Here is a 12637-nt window from a genome sequence, read left to right as displayed (position 1 = left end):
AATTTCCTAACACACCTAAACAGCGCACACCCCAAAATCAAGTTCACCATGGAAACAGAAACAAACAACTACCATTCCTAGATGTACTAATCTACAAAAAAACAGATGGCACACTAGGACACACCATATACCAGAAGAAAACACACACCAACCGCTACCTCAACACCCAATCCCACCACCACCCAGCACAGATAAACCCCGTGGCTAAAACACTAATTACCAGAACCAAACGCCTGGCAGACAAGACACACATTAAGACTGAACTATGCACCCTGACTAAAGTACTGACAGCCAACGGCTTCCACAAAAGCAAAATCACCAGCTTGATCCACAAAAACACACTGAAACATAATAGAGACCCAGAAGATGAACAGACCTATGGAACAGCTGTCCTGCCCTACATAAGAGGTACTACAGACAAAATTAGTAAGGTACTACACAGACATCACATCAGGACTGCCTTCAAAACAGACAGAAAAATAGCAGCCATCCTTAGCAACCCCAAAGATAAAATTGACCTGGAAAACCAAGGCATATACGAAGTCCCCTGTGCATCATGCCTGGCCACATACATTGGACAGACCAATAGAAGAATAAGTACCCGCCTGGATGAACACAAAAATGCAGTCAAAAAGCTGGAACACACTTCCTCACTAGTCCAACACATGGAAGCCACAGGTCATAGCATCAACTTCAATGGCACCAAAACCCTGGCCACTATGGAAAACCCTAGCCACAGAGTCATCAGAGAAGCCATAGAGATTGAAAAAAGACCAGAAAGCATGAATAGAAGAGATGATTCCACCAGGCTGTCAATCATTTGGAAGCCTGCACTCACAAACAAAAAAATCTCCACACCACAAGCCAGGCAAACACCTGGGCACAAACAGATCCCCCCTGATACCTCCAGCTCAAACACACCCCAACCAGGCACCCAGATGAAACCCAGCTTCCTAACTAATGATAGCCGTCCATTTACCCGAAGCCAAGCTGCACTAAAGGTCTCCATTAAAGTAACACAATGCTGCCAGCCAATCAAGATACAAAAAGAACCAAAAAACAGACAGAAACTATCAGAGACACCCATCAAGCAGAACACAGCAAACTCCGAGACCAATAAACACAGACCAAGACTCCCAACCAATCAGGATGAAGAAAAAACCATTCTGGCACAGCAATAGGCTGCCCCAAATTTAAATCTGAAACCACTGTAAAAGTCTGACCCACAGACGGACACAATACAGAAGCCTGATGATGGCAGATGAGATTCTGCTGAAACGTTGCTACAACTTTAAAAGAACTACAATGACGTGGGAAAATACCCGAACCAAGCCGAACACCATATATATATATATATAAGAAATTGTGCTCTAATATACAGAAAGAAAATACTGCATTTTTTAGAGTGTTAAATAAATTTTGGCCAACTCCAGGAGCAGGAATAATTGAGCAAAATGAAGACACATTTGTTCCTTAAATGAGGTGTAAAAGGGCAAGGAAAAAGGAGGAGGTATACTCTGTTGATTATGTCAAAATTTGTATTGCTAGCTGGACATTTCTAGCCCATTATTCATCTAGAAAACACAATGTCCTCATAACCACCAAGATTGCAACCTTCATTTAACGCAATCATGAGTAAGCTTGGGAAAGTCAATTTAACACTTGCTGAGCAGTGTGGCTGGCAGTGTTTAATCATAAAACACAAACCAATCTACTTAGATTCGTATTTGCCAGTCATCCTTTTGTCCGGTGACATTTCGTATACGATTATGCTCCAAGCTTTTCTGATGCTTAGACCTTCTGAACACGGTGTCCCATTCAGTATCCATTGTGAATATTTGTTGACATTCTGAAAAGATGTAATGTCATCTAAACCTGGATTCATCATAAGCTGAGAAGTAGGAGTTCCTGGTTTAATAAAACACACAAAATATTATGGTGTTGGAAAATATATCTTATGAGCACTTCAGCCATGTTTATTATAACACCATAACATTGATTCTATAAAAATGGAGAAAATTGATCTGAGATGATGGTTAGTGGTAAACTTCAAACTAAACACACTTATAGCATATTTTCATGAAATTCAACAGAAATTTAAATTGGACTCTGCAACAATATTGTGACCAGAGGTGGTATTCAGCAGGTTCTGACCAGTTCTGGAGATCCGGTAGCAGAAATTTTGAGTAGTTCGGAGAACCAGCAATTACTACCTCTGACTGGAGGTTTTACAGTATCCTTTTCCTGCCATGCCCACCAAGCCATGCCCATAGAACTAGTGGTAAAAAAAAAAATTGAATCCCACCACTGATTGTGACAGATATCAAATTTCATGGGTCTATTACTTGGAACCCTGATACTTTATTAATAAGGAAGGGTCTCCTCGTTCCCATATTCTCTTTAATTCTATCATATACCATCCTAATCCTTAATTCCAATGCAATTGATTGCCGTGTCTTGCTGATGGACAGGGAGAAAAGGACCTCAGTTTGGCATCTTCATTTAAGCATTTTGTGACTATTATATAACACACATTATTCTGTCTCATTCTGGGATGGTCTTAATGGATGCATGGAGCAATTCCACTGATAGATGTTTTCTTCTTGGCTGTTCAGGACGCTTGAAGGTGAATACAAACACATTCTGAATTTGAGCTCCATTTCTGATGATTATGTGGGCATAATCATGTCATTTTCTTGGCATCTATCCCTGCTCCTTCTGGGATACAGTATAATATTCTTCAGTCTAGCCCAGGGATCTCCAAATTTGACAACTTTAATACCTGTGAATTTCAACTTCCGGAATTCTGCAGCCACCCATGCTGCCTAGCCTACAGTCCCGGTATCTTCAGCCAAGTACTAACTCAACCTGACCCCAAGTTCAAACCATAAACAAGATAAGATTACTACCTGCTGACATTAAGGAGAGGAAAGGAGAAAAAAGAAGGAATAAACATTGAGTCACTTCTAAGTATACATATTAAACCAGGAGAACCAAATTTGAAGTGTATTTATCACATAAGGATAAAAAGCTGGTTGAATTATCTTAACACAAAAGAGATGCCCTCTAGAAGCGATTCAGAGTTGTTTCGTTCTATAGCTCTCCTTTCCATTAAAGGGACACTGAAAGCAGTTAACAGTAATACTGTATCTGTCACAGTTAAAATTCACTTGAGAAAAAAAACACCCAAAACTAAAACATGACTAACTACACTGAAAAGATCCGAGTGAAGAAGAAGGTTTATATTCTTTCCTGAAGGTCATAAAAGAGAGCAAAGAGTAATTTCAGAGGAGGTTTCTTAAAAAATAATCCGATAGGCTGTTTTTGAGGACAAATAGGTTTTCCTACAAGAAAATAGACTTATTTTTTAACAATGGGTGGAAAAGAAGAAGGATGAAGGACAGAGATAAGGATAAGAGCTGAGTAACTTCAGGGATATTCTGATAACAAAGGATGGTTCAGAACAAAAGAAGAACAAGCTGTCCTTTCTGGCTGTGAAGTGTTCCATTAGACCAGAGGTCTCCAAACTTGGCAACTTTAAGACTTGTGGACTTTAACTCCCAGAATTCCTCAGCTATGTTGGCTGAGGAATTCTGGGAGTTGAAGTCCACAAGTCTTAAAGTTGCCAAGCTTTGGGACCCCTGAATTAAACTTACATATTTTAGTGGCCATTATACTTTTTCCTTTTAATTCTTCTTCTGTCATTTGATTGTTAGTTTGTTCATTTTATAGCATTGCTACAACAGCCCGAGCAAAAATATTTACATTTTCTGGTTTCTTATATGATGATTTTTCTTTTTTTTCTTTTTTCTTTTTTGGAATCAATGAGTTTTGATAGCGCTCCCTGTATGATACCCAATTTAGATTTCTGATCTACCATTATACCCATAAGAAAAAGAATAACCTGCTGCAGATCTTTATGCAGATCTGCAAAAAGAGGGGAAGTATGTATTTGTGAGCTCCATGATTTAAAAAACAACAACCCAACATATCTGACATGAGTATCAAATCAAGCATCTTTCTTTAGTATGAGTTCTGTAAAATAAAATTAAAAAACCCAATATATTTTCAAACCCAAGTGTACTTTCCTTATTATAATATCCAAGACGTGGTTTGCTTCCAACAAATCCCATGATCTAGCACTTTAATGAAAAGTTGACAGAAGTTATTATTAGCTTCTCTATTGTCTATTCTACTTTTCTTAGATTACATGGTGGCTCTTTTCCTAGGACCTAATATTTAATCTGTCTACTCATTCTTAGCAGCCTGGCTCATTTAATTCTAATGCATGAGTTTTGATAATGCATTCTTCATTGTATGGCTGAATTCTGAAAGGGTTTTGCTGACTGCTTGGGATCTGTTCCAAAACTTTCTTCCTGTTGGATTCATCTTTAACTTAATTTCTTCTCAATGAAGAAATTGAATTGGGCAGTAATCACTATGCGCTATTTCTAATAGTGAGTCTGTTTGGGTAGCAGTCTAGTCAATGTGGTTAATTGATGAAAACTGCCATCAAAGTATACCTTTCTCTCAAACACAGATATCATGCAGATTTTAGTCTTCCACCCAACCCCTCCCCTTCAGACTTCATCCAACTTATCCATTCCCTTTGAATGCATATATTGTGGCTTCTAGCATTCCACAAATACAAATATAGCCATTTTCAAGATGATCACACGCTTGATAGCATACCGCATATATAACACGTTGTTTGGTTGCGCTGGCTTCAAAAACAATTCAGAAGACACACTACGAGACTCATAAAACATAAGTACTGCATCTCTGTTCTTTAAAGTAGTCCATCTTTTATCAGTCTTCCGAGCCCAAGACATATTTCTCCTGAAGCAATTTAAAAGCTTGCACAACCCTACTGTTTTACATAGACATAAAAAAGTCCAAACTTATAAAAGTCAGCACATTATTTAAAAAAAATGCAGTGCAAACATCCAATAAACTCTCTCATTGAAATTAGGAAAGCATGGGTAATCCTGTTTAACTAGCATTTTGAGGACTTCTATATATATTTGCATTTTCAGCTGCTAATTTTTCAGGGTTTTTTTTTCAGGTTCCCCAGATTTTTTGTTTTGTTTTATACAATTGGTATAATATATGTGAATGTTGATGAAGTACTTCCTTTGTTGGGTGTATATTGTTTATTATAGCTTGCATTTTAGAATATTGCATTTTAAATATATTTTGTATATACAGAATGGATTTTTAATCCAGGCTTAGATTATCGTGTAGGGTTAGACAAACCTGGAAGAAGCAGCATTTCTAAAATAGTTATGTGAGCCTAGAAAAAAAAATGTGACTGTTTTAAACAATTTGAAATGAGGCAACCCATTTCTTTATATCTGCTTTATATCTGTGCTTTGTATGCACAGCCATAATATTTTCTGCATTGTTTTGGGCTAGGCTTCTTGTCCCTTTGATTTACATATGAATCAGTTGAACATCTGGATCGGATGAAGTTTCTGAAACTGCTTTCAAAAGGTGTCCAATATCCAACCTATTGCAGTAAACCAGGTAGAAGAGAATTAACACAATGTTCACTGCAACTGGATTATCCAACCAACTCCAGAGCAGTTAACACAATCTTAATTTCTTAGAGGCCACTCAAACATCTAATGATAATGATAGATTCAAAAGCACCCCAAACTACATACTAAGATTACTGTACTAAACTCAAGGAGAATGCCATTGTTGAATATTGCACAGACCTCCACTGAAATTTTATTTGAAAATTGGTCTATTTCAAGTAAAGTTGAAAAGGATTGAGCTGCCTGTTTGAACAGGTTTGCTCTCTATAGAGATGGGGTTAATAAGAGGGCCCTGGATGGATTAATATAATATAAATCATTACATGTACTGTAGCTTCTCTTTAAAAGCAAAAGATCACCTGTTTGTGATTCTCTGTTGCTGATTGAAATTGATTATTCACTGCATGCTGGATGAGAGAATAGGTAAAATAATTCAAAAGGTCCACAGGAACTAAAAGTGTCTCATACATCATTTGATCCTTTCAATATAGCATAAAGGTTGATCGTCTCTTTCTTTTCTCCAGCCATCCTTTCAGTATCAATGGCTCAAAAGAAACTGCATGATTAATGCAGTTTGGTGAGTATAGGAAGCTGAATTAGATGATAAATAATGGGTGATTATGATGTATATTACTAAAATAACTCAAAAAGAATTATTAGATTTTGAACTATTTCATATCTGAGCAGATAAATCTCTACCATGCTCAATTAATATCGTTGGGTTGTGACATGTCTAGAATCCAATCCAGGGCAATCCAACTCCTGCAAACAGACAAGGCCTACATCGACAACTTTAAGACCTGTGGACAGCTTTGACAACTTTGAGATCTGTGGACTTCAACTCCCAGAATTCCCCAGCCAGCCACAAGTCTTAAAGTTGCCCAAAGGTGGACACCCCTGGACTACATTATGTTCCACCCCACCCTCTCCCCAATAGAAAGACATTGCATATGGGAGAGAGAGAAATTATTCTGTTGAAACTGATCTTAGAGGTGTTTTCTTCCCCTTCAGATTCCCATGTAATTCTTGGGTTACATTATAATTTTTAGCTGATATTTTTGAGTTAACATTGCTACAAAAAAGTGGAGGTAGCTTTGTTTCTTTTCTGTTGTATCCCTCTCTGTCCTCTTTCCTCTGGAGTCTCCATGTCTTTCAACAATCTCTAGCTCAAAAAAGCCCTTTAGAAGAAATTTCTTCCTGCTATTTTTCTTTGGGGCCTATCTGAAGTATGAAACTGTAGACTGCTGATGAGATGATGGTAGAATGACAGGGCATTTCTATACTGAACAATAAGACAAATACCATATCCAAAGCACGATAAATTTGTTGAAATTTTCTTCTTATGTGTTCTTCTCCTTTTTTTGCTTTTAGAAAGTTTCAGCTGAATATTTAAACCAAACCTTAATGTATGGAATATGGTTATAAATAGAAAGATATAAAGATAGTAGACAGATAGATACATGGAAATTGATAGATAGGTAGCAAAGATAGAGAGAAATAGTTATCAAAGACAAATAGATAAAGAGAGATAATAGTTACAAAGATAGATAATAGATAGATGATAGATAGATAGATAGATAGATAGATAGATAGATAGATAGATAGATAGATAGATGATAGATAGATATAGATAGGAAGAGAAAGAGATGGAGAGAAAGAAAGATACATACAGTATAAAACAACCTACTAATATATATCTGTAGGTAAAATACTGCAATCTCAGTATACCAATTTAGTATAGAGTCCTCCTCCTCCTCCTCCTCCTCCTCCTCCTCCTCCTCCTCCTGCTTTACCCTTGCTTGTTTCTGACAAAATGTTCCAGGGATAAGCAGGAGTAATTTAAGAGTTAGCTGAGTTAAGTGTTTACAATAATCTAGAATTCAAGAGAATGGGCAGTGATTAGGGGTAAGAAATTTTTTACTCGACCTTTGCTGTACCTGTACTCTAGCTTTCTAACTGTTCCCCCAGGATGGCCTGACTTCCCAATGAAAAAAGCAGCTATTTCTTTGTGATTATGGGATGGAGGGAGTGAAATTGGTAATCTCTGATTAACTACTTCAGGTTTGATCTTCAGGTTTGCAGCCCTTCAGAATACCCCTATCTAATATGACCAATTGATGATCTGAATCGGGATGGCTTAAATCTTTGTCATTACAGATAATTGTCTAAATGTATGCCTGGAGTGAAGCTCCAAACAACAAAAGCCAATTAAGGAGAGTTGTGACATTAAAGAGGCTTCAGCCAATTTAGACAGAATCGTTTTTCTCATCAATGATAGTCCCTGCATATATGGAATCTAAAATCTCAATGCATTAATAATTGAGGAAATGTATGTATTAAATTTTTTCTATGTTACCTGAATCTAAAAGGATGCTTACACACACGGTACTGTAGTCCAAAAGGTCTGCTTTGCAGTAGGTTAATGATAAAAATCCATCTTTAAGGGAAAGATTTGCCATGTTCCCCTTAAGTGTGGATGTGTAATGACTTCCTGAAGCTAAAACGGGCTGCTGTATAAATGTTTTAAATAACTAATGTCAATGATAGGGGAAAGTGCCTGCTGTTTAAAAGAGAATATTTGTACCTGAGGATTGAAATGAGGGGGTCATTGGTGCTCTCTGAACTTGGTTGTTTTCTTGCAGATGTTTCATTACCCAAACTAGGCAACATCATCAGTACTAGTCCTGATGATATTGTCTAGTTTGGGTAATGAAATGTCTGCAAGAAAATAACCAAGCTCAGGTGTCTATGGAGATTCTCAGTCATCCAGGTCATGGTTATCCTAAAGGTGCTTTTCGAAAAGGCAAGTGGACTTTGTTTTTCCTTGAAGATGTTTCACTTCTCATCTAAGAACTGAAGAACTTTGGGATAACCAAACTCAAAGAGCACCCAAGACACATACACCCCTCCTGGCTTTCATATGTTTTTGACGTAAGACATCCAGATCCAAATAAGCCATCATGGGAACCATCTTGTCTCTTCCAAAGCTGAACTAGAATAGCTTTCGAGAACACTGATGATAACATCAGCCTGAAAGAGGCTCATCAGCAGAGATTCTTCCTCTGTTTTCAAATATCAATTATCTTCAAGAGAGGAAGAGTGACAAAGATACTTCTGAAAGTTAGACTATCAGCACTAGCTAGGAGAATATACAATTATTTCCTGGCTCATTAAATCTGCATTTTAAAAAAATGGGCCTATTTATAAATAATGCAGAATAGAGAAATTAATGTATAGGGAGATTCATATGATCCCTTGTACTTTGCTAGGAGCAAAACGTATAACTAAATAGGCACAAGTCATGAATATATAGCTATATACCTATAACAGCTTACGCACAGAAAAAGTCTTTGGGCAATTTTGGATGCTAGTTGATATTGGATCTAAATGTGTATATGTGGAATCCTGAAGTTCCTATTATATTCCTATCAGGGAGAAATTATTTAGCTTTCTGGGTTGTTTGTCTTGTAAGACTTCAATGTGACTAAGAAAAGAAACTCAATGCACTTTGGCCGCTGATCAGCAATTAATTATATTGGAAACCACTTTGAAAACAGATCAAGCTTATTCAGCCATAATTTTCCTGGCTCAAGAGAACAACCAAAAATGCATCTTGCTGGACAGGCAGCTGGAAGACCAGCTAGGGTTGTTATGATAGTCCTCATATGACTTCAAATTGTTGGCCCTTATAGTTTTAATCCAGATAAGAGACTAGCAACAAAAATTAGGCAATACTATTCATCTCATACAATTACGATCTTCCCACCAACTTCTGGCCACTTAACTAAAGATAAAGAGTTGGCTACATACCTTGTCTCATCTAGTTAAAACAATAAAAGAATCAGATGTGAGTGTGTAAGAAGGATGTGTTCCTAGCACAGTTGTTCTCCTTAGCATTAGGGGAAAAAGCAGAAAAACAAAATCAGGACAGTTCCCACAAGGCTAAAGATTGCACTGGGAATTCTGGATGTCTTGTTTTCCAATTCCTGACAAAGGAAAAGGCAAACACAATGCTTTAATGGTAAGTTTGCACAGGAATCCCAAAATAAATCTAGTTTCTCATGTTAAAAATAAAAAATATGTTTCTTGCATTTCTTTTTCTTCTCCTAAAAACAGGTTTTTTTAATGGCTCAGGTCATTCAGTTGGAAGAAGAACATTAAAAAAATTTCTTGCAACTTTAAAAGCAGGGAAATAGTTGATATTATAGCTTTTTCTTTGGTTCTAGCATAGAACCAAAAAAATAGGGCTGAAATAGTTTTTCTTGACAAAAATATTTCTGTGTTTCAAAGAATCCACATAAACACTTCATAATTCAATTGTTGCTTTTCCGATTTTCTAATTATAAACAATTAGCATTATTAAAACAGTTGGAGGTTTTAGAAAATTCTAGTATTATAGTAATTGTGACGCTTGTTATATAGCTCTTTCCATTTGCAAGCAGAGTATGTTTTAGAAAGCAGGTCAATACATTATAAAACATTGTTGACCAAAAATGTCCTCATAATATGACTGCCATTGTCAATTTCCCCACATTTACAGTATATCAATTCTTTTGGATTTAGAATAAAAAAATAAATGTGCTGGTGGGCTGCATTTTTAAAATATCAGTGTGTTTTTCTGTGAAAAGTGAGTGAAACAATGATTACGCTTCAGGCCTTCCCCTGCTTGTTTGTTTTTATTTTACAAGATTGAGTCACTTTGCTGATTGAATCAAGTATAAAAGATAAACAAGAACCAGTTTGGTCTAATGGTTGAGGCACCAGGCTAGAAACCTGGAGACTGGGAGTTCTAGTCCCACCTTAGATGTAAAAGCTGACTTGGTGACTTTGAGCCAAACATACTTTCTCAGCCCAATCCACCTCACAGGATTGTCACTGAGGGGAAAATAGGGAGGAGGAAGGAATACTAGATATGTTTACCACCTTAAGTTTACCACCTTAAGTTAACTTATAAAAAGAATAATGGTGGGATAAACAAACAAATAAATAAAATGTATAGTAAAACTCAAAATCTAAAACAGGGGTCTCCAATCTTGGCAACTTTAAGACTTGTGGACTTCAACTCCCAGAGTTCCTCAGCCAGCTTTGCTTAAAGTTTGCTTAAAGTTGCCAAGGTTGGAGACCCCTGATCTAAAAAATCTAGAAAAGCCACACCCAATGACTGTTCTAAACACCCTTCGTCTTAAAAGTCCTTCCAAATCAATATCTGATGGAGTCTGTTCTGACTTAACCGGAAGCATCCCTTGGTTACTAAGCAAAGTAATAACGCCTGGCCATCTGTGGTGACCGATGATTATGTAATCCCATTGTACATTTATGATTAATTGGCCAACACACAACTGCTCTACCTAATATTGTATCTGGCAATGGAAGCTGTTATGATGGTTATAGTGCCATTCCCTGGGGTTGGCAAGCTTTCCTGTTTTTATATCCTTTTCCTTGACGCAGATTTAGGCTGTAAAATCTGGGTGGCAATCCACTTCCTTGCAAGGAAATCGAAGGAATGGAATCCCAACAGGTCATTCCTCCCCCTTTGTAGAAGAGGGGTGGGGGCAGAGTTAAGCATCAAACTAATTTGCATTCCCTCAAGAGCTCAAAACCCAACCTCTGCTGAATTCCATTGACCCTTATCTAGCATCAATTTAGTGTTGAACTTTAGTGGACCAGATTCTTGTGTATGAGCTTGAACAAATCTATTTTATTTCTAATTTATTTGTGTCCTGCCTTTATTATTTGTACAAATAAGGTGGCAAGCATATCCAACATACACCTTTCTCCTCCTATTTTCTCCACCCGTGAGAACATGTTTCTCCTATTTTTTCTCAGCCCAATCTATGAGATGGGGTGGTCTGAGAGAAAATGATTGGCCCAAGATCACCCAGTTGCCTTTCATGGCTATTGGCTAATTTTTCATGGCTAATCTTCTATGCTACAACCTTATAAACAGTACTGGTTTTTGGTTCTTTGTAAGGACATTAATAGACTAAATCTCAATGAGTCATTTCTCTGTCCCCCCAACTCAAAATCGTTGAATTGTGGGGGAGGGGGAGCCTCCATCAGGTTGATCTAAAAAAATATAAATTAAGGGAATGGGTTTCCGGTGAGAAATTATCAGTTCCATTTACAACCAGCAATGATTCACAGGCACTTTAAGACTATGGCAGGTGAGAGCTGTGATTGAACACATCTGAAAGAGCCAGTTTGGACAAGGTGATCTTGACATTTCAGGCATAATAAGTACTATTATTTTAATTACAAATGTCAACTATGTGTAATCATTTCTAATCTTTTCAATATGTAAGTTACTTTTCTTGCACGGATGAAGTAAGCCGTGAGCAAAATAAATAAACTGATAATTTGCAACAGATCAGCAATTCTTTCTTTTCCACTAGCCAGTCTTACTTCATAATACAGCTGTACTACTAAACTAACCAAGACAATACATAATTCATGCAATTAGCTGAACATTTTTTAAAGGTAACTTTAGGTTCAGTATGTTCAAAGCAGCTCTTCAGGAAAATTACAGCTTCTCAAAGTACTATTGCGTTTGCTGTCATAACTTCCCCGTTCTAAAGTTACACCACTCAGCTTAGTAGAGCTAGGAGAACACTAAGGTAGCACTGTCTTCTGCTTGGAAGATCCCACAGCAGCAAAATAATTCCTTATTCTCCTTCTCTACAGGACTCATTTTTACAGAACTGTAAAAACAAATCTCAACTTGCTACCATCATCAAAAAAAAAAATCTCAACTTGGTACCATCATCATCATCATCATTTATGATGAATTGAAAACTTTTAATGTTCACTGAAATAAGATCCGAATCCACTTGTAGGCTTGGTTCTCTACCTTTTCCCAATTTCACTGTCTTTCTCTCCTTCCCCTTCCCTTTCTTTTGTTTTCTCTTTTTCTTTCTCCTTCCTTCCTTTCTCCCTTCCTTCCTTTTTTTCTTTCTCCTGCCTGTGTCTTTTCAACAGCATCTATTAAAAATCAAGCTGCAGCTAGACAAACAAAAATGCCAGGCATTTACCACAAATTAACTAAAGTGTTCTGGTGCCATCTCAACATTCTTATATAAAGTAACAAGCAACCAGAATGC

This window comes from Notechis scutatus, chromosome 1 (assembly GCF_049901735.1).
Source record: "Notechis scutatus isolate UNSWTSFEM ecotype Mainland chromosome 1, rNotScu1.2, whole genome shotgun sequence".
Classification (NCBI taxonomy): domain Eukaryota; kingdom Metazoa; phylum Chordata; class Lepidosauria; order Squamata; family Elapidae; genus Notechis; species Notechis scutatus.
The sequence above is the reverse complement of the archived record's forward strand: the minus strand, read 5'-3'. Positions refer to the sequence as shown.